We start from the raw sequence: 16,148 nt of genomic DNA, 5'->3' as shown, positions 1-16,148 counted from the left end.
GCCCCTGACACGGATCTTCAAGAATTCCTGGCACTCTGGTGAAGTGCCCAAAGATTGGAAGGAGGCCAATGTGGTGCCTATCTTCAAGAAAGGGAGGAAAGTGGATCCGGCAAACTACAGGCCCATCAGCCCGACCTCTATCCCAAAGAAGGTCTTAGAAAAGATTATCAAAGAGGCTATTCTTAACAGACTGGCTGATGGCAACATGCTGAGGGATAGCCAGCATGGGTTTGTTGCGGGTAGGCCTTGCATGACCAGTCTTATATCCTTTTATGACCAGGTGACCTATCACCTGGGCAAGGGAGAGGAGATTGATGTCATATATCTTGACTTTAAAAGATCCTTCAATCTGGTATTCCATGATCACCTCTTGGCAAAACTGGCCAACTGCGACCTCGGGTCCACCACGATCCGCTGGCTGGGGAATTGGCTCTGTGGTCAGACCCAGAGGGTGGTGGTTGATGGAAGTCAATCGTTGTGGTATGCTGTGACCAGTGGGGTCCCTCAAGGCTCTGTCCTTGGACCTATATTATTCAACATGTTCATTAATGTTGTGGACATTGGAGTCAGAAGTGGACTGGCCAAGTTCGCCAATGACACCAAACTTTGGGGTAAAGCATCCACACCAGAATTCAGGAAGGTGATCCAGGCTGACCTTGATAGGCTCAGGAAATGAGCTGATGAGAACCTGATGGTGTTTAACACTGAAAAATGCAAGGTTCTCCACCTTGGGAGGAAAAACCTGCAGCATGCTTATAGGCTTGGCAGTGCTACGCTGGTTGGCACTACAGATGAAAGGGACTTGGTGGTCATGATTGACCACAAGATGAACATGAGCCATCGTTGTGATACTGCTGTTAGTAAAGTGAGCAAAACGCTGGCTTGCATCGATAGATGCTTCTCAAGCAAATCCCAGGATATCATTTTCCCATTGTACTCGGCATTGGTGAGGCTGCAGCTGGAGTACTGCGTCCAGTTTTGGGCTTCACAATTCAAAAAGGATTTGGAGAAGCTTGAGAGAGTCCAGAGAAGAGCCACACTCATGATCAGAGGTCAGGGTAACAGACCTTATGATGAGAGGCTGAGAGCTGCAGGACTCTTCAGTCTGGAAAAGCGCAGGCTCAGGGGTGATCTGTTGGCGGCCTATAAGTTTATAAGCGGTGCTCACCAGGATCTGGAGGAATGTTTGTTCACTGGAGTGCCCGAAGGGATGACAAGGTCGAATGTTCATAAACTCCTCCAAGACCATTTCAGGCTGAACATAAGGAAGAACTTCTTTACTGTCTGAGCACCCAAGGTCTGGAATAGACTGCCACCAGAGGCGGTTCAAGCACATACTTTGAACACCTTCAAGAGAAATTGATTGTTTATCTTGCTGGCATCCTATGACTCCTGCTGACTTCCTGACCCTGGGGCAGGAGGCCGGACTCAATGATCTTCCGAGGTCCCTTCCAGCCCTAATGTCTATGAAATCTTTATTGGGTGAAATTCATGCAGGAACTTACATATTGCAATGAATGCTTTTTGTAGCCTTTTCCTCTTTAATTGAGGGGTCACCTACTCTGGATTGACATTCAATTTAGCACTGGGTGCAGGCGTGTATGTTGGCAGTTACCATGGAACAGCTGATGCATTATAAATCCCTACCTTCCTTTACCTCATGGTAACTTCTTCACATGCTTACAGCAGAGGAACCTAGTAATTAGAAAGAGCTGAAATGATAATTTGATACACTAAAGTGTCAATAAAGACCACAGAACCCAGCCTTTCAAGTTTAAATAGGAATTATAAAAAGGGACCCTGGAAAATAAAGCCTGGAAGATAAATCTGTCATAGGAATGATGGGAAAATCAGTGTTTTATGGGGGAGAAGAAATGTTTACGCCCCACCATTTGTTCTGCTTTCAGCAATAGAATCAGACTGGGTCAGAAAAGCAAAAATGACAAGCTAGATTTCTGGAATATAGCCCAATAATTTAGGAGCATATTCACTTTCAGATTGAGCTTTGAATACACATATATAGTAGTTTGGGATGATCAGATAAGAACAACTCCCCAACACACATACATACTTAAATATACCACAAATGTTTCCTGGATCCCTGGGAGTGTAAAATTAAACCTCTGCCATTCTTTTATCTGCCTTACTGCCCTACTATCCTATCTGAGTGGCTCAAAGTAGAGCAGTTACCCAGCAACAACCTGGGTGCCCCAGGGTACCATGAGAGCCTTTCAGGGGTATTGTGGTGTGGGTGTCCACCACAGGCATTGCACAGGTTGCATACACCTCTATTTTCTGGAGGAGTATATGCAATTGGACTGGGAAGGGCTACAGCGAGAATGGGCATTCCCGCTTCCTTTAGGTTTATCAGGTAAGCTTAATGCAGGCAGTAGCATGTGTTCCAGCCAGAGCCCTTCCTGATTTGGCTTCACATAAGACAGTTCCATTTGGCTATGGTGGTGGCAGCAGCACCCTGGTTAAGAACCACTAAGGTAAAATGAGGCAGCACAACAGTGATTCTCAACTAGGGTGCCACCAAATTCAAAAGTTATGGAGGGGTGCCCCAAATCTAAAAAGGTTGAGAACCAGTGCTCTAGAGCAATGGTGTCCAACTGATTTAGCTCTGTGGGCTGGATGAGTGGTGAAGGGCCGGTCATGGGCTGGTCCAGACCCACAGACTAACTCTGCATTTTAGTTTTGCTCTGGCTGCACTGCTCAGCTCCAGATCTGCTGTGGCATGCAGCATGGCCCCAGAGCTGCAAGTGACTGCTCCAGGGCTGTGCTGCATGTGGCAGCCACTCCGCCACTCCACAGACATCATGTGGGGCCTTCCACCACCCTGCATGCTCCATCCTGCATCCAGCGCACCCATACATGTACCAGAAGCCAGATGATACAGCTCTGTGCGCTGGATATGGCATGCCAGCCAAGTTTTTGACACCCCTGATCTAGAGCCTTAACATATTATTTAATAGGTCAAATTATATTCTCAGCAGGCTAATGTGAGACTAGAAGGATCTGTTGATTTTTATGAAAGAATCAAGAGATAGTTCTATGAGCAGAAGGGAAGCTCCAGATGATGGCTTTCAAATAGAATCTCAACAGTGAACGAGTGATGTTGTAGCTGTGGTGGTCTAGAAATTATGAGAGAGGAAAGTATTTCGTAGGGTGATATCTTTTATTGGACCAGCTCTGTAGTTGGAATAAAATTAGACAAGCTTTAAAATACATTCTTCAAAGAATGTGTTTGAAAAAGACAGCTCTGTCTGATTCCTGGGGATTAGTCTTAACAGTGGGACTATGGAAAAAAGCAAGTGTGCCTGTTCTATTTTGCTCGTGAACACCCCCACTTCTGACTTCTCATTCATCCCTGGGTTGCAGCCTCCCTAACTGTAATTAGAGATCATCCAAACACTATAAATTGAGAACAGATATAACATTACCAAATACACATATTCAAAGAAAAGGTTTAGTGGCCCAGTAAGAGGGTTGAGAAGTGTCCATGGGGAAATTAGGAGGGGATGAAATGAGCTACTCTCCTTGGGGGGGTGGGCGTGGGGGACAGGACTGTAACAGGAGCCCTTTGGCTCCCTGTTACTTTAAGGCAAGGGACAAAAGTTACACATAAACTGGTTTAAGCGATCAGAAACTGGTTTAAACCTGTAACAGAGCAGAAATTCAGTGTACACAAACCAGTTTCAAAATGGCTGAAACTAGTTTAAGATAAACCTGGTTGAATGTAGTATCAGACTTAACTGATTTGGGTCAAAGTGGTTTATGAAACTTCTGCCCGAGATCCCTTCCTTGTTCAAGTTACATCACAGTCACCAGCATGCTTTCCAGCTCTGGGCTAGGCTGTCTGCTCCAGGGACCAGGGCTGGCCCCACTCGTCTGCTCCTGAGCTGGAGCAGCGAGGGGTGGCTGACAAGGGGATTGGGGGGGAGCAAGCTTGGCTGGGGATACAGCCTAGTCTATGGGGGAGGGACTACTCACCCCAGGCAAACCCTGTCTGGGGCCAGGCAGGGGTGTTAAACACACCTTCCCTGCTCAAACTTACTGCTGGCTGCAGCTATGGACTACAAATCCCAGCAGTATCTTGAAGAGGAAGTAATGAGCAACCCTGCAGAGTCCTGCTGCTGTAATTCTGGACTGCATATCCCAAAGACCTTGGGGAGAGCAGGAAGAGGAAGTGAACACACAGCCAGAGAGCCATGCTCTGTCACCCCCCAACGTCTGGCCTGAGCCACTGCAGGCAAGTGGCTGCATTTCCTGAATCAAAGGTAAATGTCTGTTTACTTCTGTTTCAATTTAATCTGTGCGCATCCAGTCCTCCACGGAAGTTCAAGAGCTGGGGGGAGGAAAGGGGCTGAGCAACCCAGAGTGCAATGACCACCACCTTCCCTGCCACCACAGCACTGAGCTGCTCCAGCTTTCCCTCCGGGGAGTATATCCCGGGGTAAGTGGCATGGCTGTAGCCAAACTGCAGCCAAACACGCCAAAACTGGCTGTGCCCTCAGGCTCTGGAGGTCTTATCTCAGGTGGATCTATGGCCCTACAGTTTTACTCTCAGAGCGCTCAGCTCATGGGGTATACCCCTCAACTCATCTGCCATGCCTTGATCTTTGCAATTAGAGAGAGGGTCCTGGAGTGTCAGCAACAACTTTCATGAGATGCTCATGCGGCAGATGTTCTCAGGGCTTTTCCTCACCTTTCGCCCTTTCCACATACCAACCAGGTGTCAAATCGTGGTTTAGGCCAGGAGTCCCGGGTACACAGGACCAGGGCCAACAGCCTACTCCTGAAGCAACTTAGGTGCTTGCGCTTATCAAATATGCACTGGGTGTGTCCTTAAATGTTGTGATTACAGGTCCACACTAATCCTCATTAATTCATAGAAGCATCACCTCACCAGCTCCCCTTGTGGCAAATTTATTAACTCTTAAACATATAAATAAATCAGTTCTTTGACCCTGGATAACAGTAATTGACTGGGGCTTCCAATTGAACAGTAGGTCAGCCCTCTCCCTGCTCAGGGTACTCGTCCCCTTTCCAATTAAACCTCAAATAACAGAAAAGAAATGGCGACTTTTCAGTGCCCGGGTCTCCAGGTCACTCATGTCTCCAGACTCATGTGTACCTCTTCTCCCATGGGTCTGTGTACAAAGGTCCATGTGGAGCCTCTCTCATTGTTCGCTCCTGCTATCTCTCTCCCAGGAGTCAGGTCTTACCAGGTGGCTGAAAACCACTCCAGGTTTTCAGTCAGTGGAGCCTGTCTCATCTTCTGCCTGCCCCAGGGTAGCTGGACTCTTGCTACCACAGAGTCTCTGAAGCTGCTTCTGCACTGCCCCATTCCTTCTCTGCTCACCGGCTTGGGCCCTGGGCTTATGACATCAGCCCTGACGCATACACCAACCCGCAGTGAGCACATACTTATAAAACAAGGCGGCTGCTGTGTGCACTGCTCCATTGCCAATGCCACAACACTTGCAGGTAGGGAATAGCCATCTCTTTCCCTTACCAGGCTATTGGTCACTCATAGCAAGCAGCCTGACATGCCTCCTAGGGTCCTCCTGTGCCGATATCCGTGTGTCTGGCACTCACCACTATCACAGAGGCACATAAAACTAGTGCCTCAGACCATGCAGTCAGTCTGGCCCTGCAGGCAGTGGAAAAAGAAGTCTGAAGCAAGATGGCTGCAGGAGAGGGACTGACTGTCACCTGAGCTGCTCTTGGAGCTGCAGGTAAGACTCATGGCTTGCAGGAGAGTAAGATCCAATATGGGGATAGTTGTAGCCCGTGGGCTTGTATTTTGGTTTAAGGTTTAGACCGGAGGACTGGGTGTGGCTATAAGGGGTGATGTGGAGCCACAGAGGGTGTCAGAGGGCACATGAAAGCTTGAGTCTGGCAGGGGCATAAGGCACGGTGATGCCCAAGGGGCCCAAGGGTGTTTTGGGCCCTATCGGGGCCAGGCTGAAAACACAGGCAGGCCAAAAGCTAGAGAATTAAAGCCTGTGGGGGGTGGCCTAAAGCCAGATGGATGAGGGCCAGAACCCAAAAGGGGTAGATACCTGGGACCAGGGGGCCAAAGCCCAAGAGGATGAGATGAGGCTTGGAGCCCATAAGTTGAGGCCCAGTGCAGTGGGTCTAGGCTAAGGAGACCAGCTATAGGAACGGGGTGGAGGCTGAGAAGACCAAGGCCCAAACAAGGGCATGAAGGCCTGAGAAGGCCTAACATTGGAGTGATTGATCCGGAACATCTGTCAGGCATGAGCATGGCTATAGAGGTGGAAGGGGGCCATGAATAGCCCTTAAGGTGACAGGTACCCTGGGGACACAGACAGGCCAAGAGAGCCCACATAACACTTGAAGGGCAGAATTAGGACCAGTGGAGTCTGAGAAGGACCTGTTGGCCAAAAAGCAGACACGTGCTCAATCTGACACCCGACAGCAGCCTCCCTTTCTATACATCAAGTAATTACATCAAGTCATGGCAGAGAAGAGCAAAAGGAGTGTACTTAGGGAGCCAGAGTGGGGCAGGAAGCGTGCAACAATCAGGGGTCATCATGGACATCTCTGAGGGCCCAATCCTGTTACAGGCACTTTCAGAGAATGACCATGCAAGTGGAAAAGGAGAGCACTGGAGTGCCCAGTCAGCAAGACATAGGTGGCTGCACAATAATGGGAAAAAGAGGGGAATCCTCCATCTCTAGGGTTGCCAACCCAAGAAAAAAAATGAAAACCTGCAAACTTTTTGCTGAAATCAAACTTTTTACTGACATGTTTTAATTTATACACATTTTACATAATGTGAAAGTAGCTCTTCTATTAGGCCCTGCCCTGCTGCCAAGTCCCAGATACAAGGGCTGAGTTCAAGTTTAGGGGTTTAACACCAATTGGAGTAAAAAAAGTAAAAAAGTTTGGTTAAGTAAAAAGTTTTCAGTAAAAAAAAAATTCTTGGGTTTTATACTGCTCTTTCCCCTGAGGTATTCCCTACTCACCCTCATGGCCCTGACCACACCCTGGGTTATGCTGTTCCCCATGAGTGCACCTCCCAGCCTTTCACCCACTGGCTCTGCTGTTCCCAGCAGAGACCTGTAAAGAGCCTACTCATGTCCCAGCAGTATTATAGACAGCTCATTGGACTCAAAAGCAACAGCAGCAGTAGCATATGGGTAGAAGGGAAGGAGCTACAAAGCACTGAGAGAATGCTTTGTGTAGGGTGTTGTGCTCCCACTTGGACATGAGGTGACACTGCTGTTTTCTGTCCATCAACATTGCACCCAGCTTCTTTCCAACCATGGAGCTTCAATCGGTCCTGACTGCTTAGGGTTTTTATGGATGGCTTAAGTTTTTTTTACAGATCTCATAGGCCGTTTTAGCTCGAAAGTTTACTGACCATCCATAAATTTACAGAGAGTTGGCAGCCCTGTCTATCTCAAAAGCAGTATCAAAACCAAGCAGGAGAGGACGAGCTGTGAGATATTTAGTATTGTCCAGGTCTAATGCATTAACAACTCTAGAGAGGGCAGTATGGTTCAAATAGCCAGAACAAAAACAAGATGTATGTAGTTAAGTCATTTTTCTTCTACCAGCCAGACCATCCTACTGTTTCCCCCCCCACACATCTCAGACAGATTTTTCACAACAACTGTTTCAAATTTTTCTACACAATTTTGGTAGCTTTGTCCTCTCATGTTGTGAGATTATTATCCTTCCTTTTCAGTTCCATATTTAATTTTTCAGACCTTTGGTTTTGTAGCTATCAGTTTTGTAATGCATTGTCAGTCTCTGCTTGTAGTCAATTTCCATAGAAACTTCTGTATTCTGAGCTTTTAGAAAACAGAGTTCAGCCTGAATAACTACTTTTATTGACTATGGACCACAATTTCTTCTCTCAGAAATAAAATCATGGAAAAGGATGAAGAGTTTAGACTACACATAGAACTCCATATGGTCACTTATGATCCCTTAAAAAATAGTGCATTATACTCCAAGAAGGAAGGGAAGGACATGGCCTTTAAAAACTTTTGCCAAACTACTAAGTCTGCCGGGAATTACGGGTTCAAACCCTGGATCCTGGAATATGTGCTGAAAATCCAGCCATATTCCTCAGTGACTCTTCCTCCACTGTGCATCCACCTGGCCTGCTATTTGAGGGGTATGAAGGAGACCTGGTGCTTGTGCAACCAGAGTTAAAGTGCTTCATGAGGTCTTGCTTGAAAGCCCATCAGGCTAGCTGCAATGAGCATGACACCCAAAGCAGCAATCCCCAGCTAAAGCTCACAACTGGGGCATTTTCTCTTCTGTGAGATTGGATTGCAGGAGGAACTTTGTCATGCTACTCCTCTTTGGCAAAATTCCTTGCCCCAAATCCAATAGTCCCCTCTATGGCACATACTGAGGGGAAACATGTAGTCACCAAAAGTCCTGGTGTTTATATTTGTGGTTCCTAACACTTGGATGGACTTTGTTCTGTCAGAGTGGATACATACATTTTCCTCTAGAGGGCACACATGCTCTAATATTGACACAGATACAGTACTTAAAGTCACATACCCTTATTTTTAAACAACGGATTAACTGCTTAGTTTGTTAAATTAATACCATTGGTTTATTTAAATTTCATTTGAGGCGGTTGAAGAGTTGTAGTTTCATGCACTATACGTAAATAGTGCATTATAAAACTGGAAGTTATGTGCTTTCTGCCTCCGAATACTTGGGTTCTGTTAATCCACCTGTTAATCCAAATTTAGGATTTTTTTTCCCAGTATATGGAAAGGTGTAGGAATGAAAAAGATGCTCAGAGAATTATTTTAACATTTTTATTGTTGCTTTTTGTGCCTTATTTTCTTAAGACCTACAAGTCCTAGGATATGGATGCATGGAAAAAGAATCCAAGAGTGAGGTGTTATTACCCTACCTCCATAATTAAATTACGTAAAATAAATTGGACCAACTCTTTAGACAGGTAAATAGCTTAATTTAGCCATGTAAGATTGACAGATTTGCATTTTGCACTAATTACCTGAATTTTAGACCCTGTTCCACCACCCAGGAGAAAAAATGGAGAAGGGGGCCCTTCTACCTTTTAGCTCAATAGCTCAGTAATTAGGGTATTTATCCAGGGAATTAATCTCCCTCACTCAGGCAGGGCTTGAACCTACATCTTCCACTTCCTAACAGAGAACCACAGTTAACAGGTCATGATCTAGGTGTGGTCAAGGGCAGTCTCCATCCTTGCTCTTGAAGTTGGCCAAATGGATGACCAAGAAAGGAAGATATGTGAGGCCAGAGAGAGTTTTGTTTAATATGAATAGTAACTCTGGCCTAGAAAGGAGTTGGCCCTCGGTTCTGGCTTCCGTCCCCAGTGCAGCACAAGCTGTCTATGCACATTATCAAATGACTGTTAAATGCAAGATGCAGAAACACCACCTGGGGCCAGATGCAGGGCCCACTTCTCTTCCTCCTTCGGTGTCAAACATTTCAGGATTTACAGGGAGTTTATATACTTTTCTGTGTGGAATAAGACTATGATATAGCAGGAGTAGGTGGAGGAGAACCCTTCTGTGGACACTTGGAAGGTCAAGGCACGTTGTGCAAGAGGAGCAGAAACTAAACTCTGTAAGTGCTCTGAAGTGCCACTTAAGCTGATGAAGTTAGCTCAGAAGTGCTACTAACTCATGTACAGGAAACAGGTATTTGGGCCACTGTGTTAAAGGTCATGAAAAATCTCTTTTGCTGCAAAAGGTTGCAGATAGAAAGCTGAGGTTTTACCAGCTCTACAGAAAATCAAACAGTTGAAGGGGGAAAATAATTATCAAAAAGGATCACACATTCCTAATTACAGAACATATCATTTTCTTCTTCATTTAGTGATTACAAAGCTCAGCTATACAAAGAGTAATAGAATGATCTGTCCCTTGTGGATTGCTGTCATCACCTCAGTATGGAGAATGCAATCCTATGCATTTTACCCAGTTGTTCAGTAATAAACTTCTGATCAGAGACTCTTCTGAAAGTTTCCTGTCTTATTTTCAAAAATGTGTGCTATACTTATTTACATATGACTCAAGAACCAATGAGAAACTGATCATTCATAACAGTCACTGGGATTCAAGTCTTTTCTACAGAAACCATTGATTAGCAGCCATACATCTCCTTGTCTGACTGACTGAGGTTGTCACCTTCCTAGAAGAATGGTTCTTGATTAAAAGATTCAGGAACGGCAGATTATCCACAACATCCACTTGCATGTTGTTAATATAATTTAGGCTATCTGAACAAAGACATGTTGTCCCTTGTACTCAGTTATGCAGAGAGCAAGCTTTGGAGTTGATGGTTTTGCCATTGCTGTGCTGCAGTAAAGACAAGATGTTTATATACTTGTTCGTATTTGCATTTGTGTTGTTGAGAAGTCAACAGACAGCCTGCTCTTGGAGTGTATAAGGATATTTAGAAAGATCTGACTGTTGGTACTCAGAAAACTGTCTCTGGAGAAGTCTTGATGATTTGGATTGGTTAATCTTGAAAAATCTTGGCAACTTTCATTAATATGCCAGAAGTTGCCTATACTGTACATCATAGTTTCCTAGTAGGAAGGGTCGGAAGGGCCCTTAGCAGATCATCAGGGGTGTTAAACTCACCCAAAGCCCCGGGCCAGATTTAGACTATGGGGCTTCTCTTGGGCTGGATTTGTGAAGCCAGTAGCTGCAATGTAGTGGGTCCAGTGGTGGCTGTGGTGGGTCCAGGAAGTGGTGAGCCAAGTGTCTACATGGCAAGTGGGGCTGCGTCAGCACATCTCTTGATTACCTTCCTGCTGTTGATTTGCCATGTGCATCAAGGCCCTGGGGTCCCAAATTCTGCAGCAGATCATGTGACTCCCTAGTCATGCCTCCAAAGTTTTCTGGTAGTCTGCTGGGCCAAAAGGATTGGCTTTGTGGGCCACAGCAGGCCCATATCTTTGATAGCCCTGATATAGATTTAAAAAAAACCTTCCACAGCTATTAGTCCATGGTTGGAGTCTTGGAGGGGAAAAAATTCTTTAGCTGGAAAAATAATTTCTTGTAAACTTTTCAATTTATATATATAGTAAAGTGCTGTGTAAACATTACTTAATAAAGTTTATGTTCCATCATGGCCTTCAGAAATTCTAATATGGACTCCATCATAAAGGGACTATAATTTTCCAAATTTTATCCACAATGCATGTGTTTTCCAAGGAAACAAAATTTGGGATAGAAAATTTTGCTTTCTGGGTGCATCTACAAGTTGCACTACCATGACATAGCAATGCGCTATGTCACCATATGGCGCACTACGGCAACGTAGCGATCACGTGGGTCTGCATGTGATTGGCAGCTACATTGCCGTAGCAGCACGCTCACCTAGTATAGCACACCGCTACGATGATGTAGCAATGCAATCTAACCATGTGCTGCATACATAGTGCAGTAACCACCCATACTTCCTTTTGGAAGCACTAAACGTGGCTAGATGCTCCCTCTGTACCTCAGCTGAAAAACAAACCTAAAAAACCCAATGATGTCACATCTGGTGGAAAGATGGCTCAAAGAATATTGTCCCTTATGAAAATACTGCAGTGTTGTGCAGCCAAAAAAAGGTAATCTGAGCTTGCCTCTATATGATTAAAAAACGCAAACTAAGCAAGACAAAAACTAGCTGCAGTTGGGCCAGAATCTCTTCTTTCTGGGTTTAAGTCTTGTCTTCCCAGCCATCTGTTCATGAGCCCCCTGTCCTTACCTACATTAATGCCGTGTGCCCCCGGAGGCTGGGTTGGCATGGTGACCACCTGCAGGCAGCAGTGTTGGCAGCAGTGGTGTGGTGGCAGTAAATGGACATCTCCTGCAGGTGGCTGCAGCGTTTTCAGAGGCGGGGGCATGGTGAATGCCAACCGGTGGTCAGCCATCACCAGCAGATGCTGGCAATCAGGGGCCACCTGCAGACACTGCTCATGGAGGGGGCAGTGGCAACCACCCACAGGTGCCAGTGGCAGCGTTGTCAGTGCTTTTTCTATGTGTGCACCCCCTACGCATCACCAATGCTTGCCTGTGTGCCAGAAATAAAAACCAAGATGCAATAAACCTACCCATTTAGTTCTTTTTGGTTTAGACGACTGTAGAAAAAGGCTCAGACTTCAAAATTTTGGTGAGATTAATGGAAAAAAGATGCCTAAATCTATTAGGCAATCATTAAAATCTTTGCCAAAAACCCTTATATATAACCTGTAACAAGTCCCTGTCAGGTCCATGCCAGTCAGATCCCAGAAGCTCAAAGACATTATTCAACAGTGTGTTCTCATAAGGTCCTGGACTGGGTCCTGCTCACTACAGTAATGAAAATCCCATTGACTTTCCTGAGTCAGGGTTTCACTCTGATTGCCCCTCAGTCAACATTTTTTTGAAACTTATGTGTAAACTAGCTCAGTACATTGTGTAATCAGGTCCTAGGGGAAACTGCATCACTCCATCTTGTTGCTGTGGGGCTGTGTCACGAGGCTAGCATGCACTGCTATTCTTTCCCTTTTTTATGCTTTTCAAAAAGCAAAGTGGTTTGGGTAACACCTCTTAAGACAAACGGTTTGAAACAGGCTATAGCAAAGCACCACTAGCTACAGCTCTGCTGAAGAGGGCACCAGTCAAGCCCTGATTACCTGGTAAAATGAATTTGAATGTTGTATAGAAACGTGTTTGAGCACCTGCGACTAGTTAGAAAATAAAACATTATTTCATTGCTCTTGAGAACTAATAAAGAGGTGTTTTGTAGCTTCCGCTAAATGTATGTGCTGCTGCTGCTGCTTCTCTTTATTACCTGCATTAGTGCAGCACTTTGCAGCCCTTGTAATCTCTTTAGCTTTCTGTGTGTACTTTAAGGTCTCTTATACACCACTGACATTTTTACTGTATGTATATGTACTTGTGCATATAATGTGCAGATACAATAAGAATGCCATCAATCTGACTTAAAAACTTTAATTTCACCTCTTTAATTTATGTTAAGTAATAGTTGGGAACGTAACAGAAGACAGTTCTTCATGTAAATGTTAAAGCTTATGTTAATAGGTGAAAATAATGCATACTAGTAGCTCATGAGGATAAATGTATCTCTGCAAGTGCTACTTTGTTCTGTAGAAGCAAAGATTGTTTGTTATTTCAGTCTACAGATAGCCATAGAAGAAGAACTATATAGTGCTTTATGAGGTGTCCAGCAGGAATACTTTCACAGCTTTGACACATGGTTCATTTGCCTTTGTCATTAGATGGAGCAATAAAATCATAAGACCGTTAATAAAGTATGACATGCTGTAGGATAATTTTTAAATACTTTTTAATGCCTGTGGAGTTATATTATGTATGTCTTGTTCATTTGAATTAGTTTGTCTTAATTTTCAGACAGATTGCATGATCTCTGTGACCAGTTAAAAAACTAATATTCAGAATTAATTGTCAGCACTCTTAATATATGTATACAGTCAAACCTGGATTACTGCACACGTGGATTATTGATTCATTTGCATGTCTGAATAAATTAAGTACTATCTAATGTTTGTTTTTCTGATGGCACATTGAACTGTTTAAGTCCAACCTTTTTCTCCTTAAAACTATTTTAGATTAGCCAGATACACCGAACACATAGATGTATGGAGAACCCTTAACAGTGATGTTATCTGCCTCTTATATTCAGAAGACTTAATTGTCAAGCTTAAGTGCATGTAAAAATGTAGGTAGTTACTGTATCCACAACTGAATGAACTGTGTTCATGGTGGCCAGTGGCAGGTCAAAGTCTTGATTTTTCTTCTACATAACATTCCCATAAAACAAGGGTGGATTTGAACAGCTTAATCAATCGATCCTGTTCTGTGAGACTAGTACTGCTCACAGGAACAACCCAGCACTTCAGCTGTATCTGATGGCCAAAGAGCAACCTCTCATGTCCCTTGGTGGCCAAAGTGATAGTGAGGCAATTGGCATTAATTTGGTTCACAATTTGAAGTTTGCCTGTTTGCTTTTTAAATATGAAGATGAGATGGGCAAGAATAGAATGTAAACTAAGAGATTAGAGTTGAAGGCCTCCTCCTAAGTGGTAATGGCAGAAGGGGAATTTTCTTGCTTTCTCTAAAAATGCACAAACCCAGTGTTGTTTGAAAGCATAAGCACTGTATGCCTGCTGGAGCCATTCCTACTGTGCTGGATCTCTGCACTAAGAAAGATAGCTCCAGATCCTCCATTATCTGATATGGAGCATGCTGTCGTGGCAGACATAATGATTAACAATTTTTAAATCTCTCTGTTAGGAGGATAAAACATTCTGTTGTTCTGCATATTTTCTGTTACGCTCTGTATTCTTTCTCTTTCCTCCTTTCTCCCCCCGCCCTGCTCCTCTTCTTTCAGGGAGTAGAAGAAGTTCTGGCTAAACCTAATGTTTTCCTGGATTTAAAAAAAAACCCATTCTTCTACTCCTGCAAGTGCTAGAAATGGCACGTTGTTTGCATCGCTCTGGTATTTCCTTCCAAAGAATCAGAGTTTTTGGGAAAAGGTTTTCTTCTTGGGTGGTATAAATAGATGTTATTGGATGCTCTTAGGCTTCACCCAGCAATTGTCTTCAGGCTTTTACTTTGGCTTGCCAGAGAAATCAGAAGGTCACAGCCAGAAAAACAGCAACACGATGAATGAGTACTATTAATCTACCTATGTTCCTGCCAGGCTTGGCATTTTCTCTGGTTGCCTTGTTTGGTTTTATAGCTTTATTTATACAGTTCACAGTTCATTACCAGATAAATATAATATAATGAGAACAGATCCTAACTAGCAGAAGCCTGTCTTCAGCCTTCAGCCTGTCCCCGAAGCAGCTCTATAGTTAACTGAAACCAAGGCTGGCACAATGAAGTCCAAGCAAGACAAGCTTGGATTTCCTAGTGATGGTTTTATAGCCCCTATACTTTTGCAGGAAGGAAGATATTAGTGGATAATGGTGATCCTAACTTCCTTTCTTGCATTTGTCATACTGACTCTGAGTCTAGGGACAGACATTCAAAAAGTCTGAGCCTGAATTGAGTCAATCTTTGCAAGTTAGTCTAAACTGCCCAGGCTGAACCACTTTGTAACCACACACAACTCCTCTCTGGACTGAAAAATGCAGGCACATGCCTGCAGTGGATCAGGCTACAAGCTGGGGGAGAGGAGGCGGGGCCCCTTCCCTTCCATAGTCCTGAGCTGAGGTGGGTGTGGCCAGGCCCCAGAAGGATGCTCTGATTATGGAGGGGTCCCCCCCTCTGGTCAGCGAGGGAGCCAGCAGGGATTTGCACAGTGTTTACTTACACAGCATGAAGCTACAGGGGGAGCATTTATCACCCTATCAGTAAAACAAAAGTATCTCTCATTAGTTCAAGCTCTTCTTAAACAACTTTTTTCCAAGGAGGGGCATTACCTGCTACCTGTCGATTAGCTCTGAAGAGCCCTAAGCAGACACTGCCCCGTCTGTCCTTGTCCTGTCTCCCACAGCACAGATGGGACTGTAGCCAGCATGTGGTATGCTAGCTAATGCTGAGAGGTGTCTGTGTAAGGCAGATTGGAGGGGGGAATCCCTGCTGAAGCAGGGAGTAGGGAGGAGATGAGCAGGAAGAAGCCAGGGAGACACCCTGTACCTGCAGTCTGCTGGAGCTGCAGCCAGGCAGCAGAGGGGAGGGGCAAGCCCTGTTGGGCTGGAGCAGAGAGCAGAGCCCCACCCAGAGTTGCAAAGCATCTGGGATTCTGGGGGATTCTGATTTAATTTAAACCAGGAAGGTGTCTGCGACAGACATTTCATAAACCAGTTTGAGCCAAATCAGTCAAGTCTGATACTACATTCAACCAGGTTTGTCTCAAACCAGTTTCAGCCATTTTCAGACCAGTTTATGTGCGCTGAATATCTGTTCTGTTACAGGTTTAAACCAGTTTCTGATCATTTAAATCAGTTTATGTGTAGTGTCTGTCCCTACCCTTAGGGTCTGTCAGCCGGCACAAGCAAATCTTGTCTGGAAATATATTTTGGGTAGCAAACACATTTAAGATAATTATATTCTTTGCAGATATTTGTGAACAGAAATAGAAGCAAAATCGACTTACAGCGAATTGCATGCTTGACTCTAGAT

The 16,148-nt window shown here is 44.6% G+C and overlaps 1 protein-coding gene across 2 annotated transcripts in view; it reads left to right on the top strand.

Annotated features, from left to right (window-relative positions):
* The window catches only part of TMEM255B (transmembrane protein 255B), a 147,982-nt gene that overhangs the window by 94,734 nt on the left and 37,100 nt on the right, over nt 1-16,148 (top strand). The window lies entirely within an intron of this gene.

This window comes from Crocodylus siamensis, chromosome 1 (assembly GCF_052110815.1).
Source record: "Crocodylus siamensis isolate JL-2025a chromosome 1, ASM5211081v1, whole genome shotgun sequence".
NCBI lineage: Eukaryota > Metazoa > Chordata > Crocodylia > Crocodylidae > Crocodylus > Crocodylus siamensis.
Note: the sequence above shows the minus strand (reverse complement) of the source record. Positions and strands in the feature narration are given on the sequence as shown.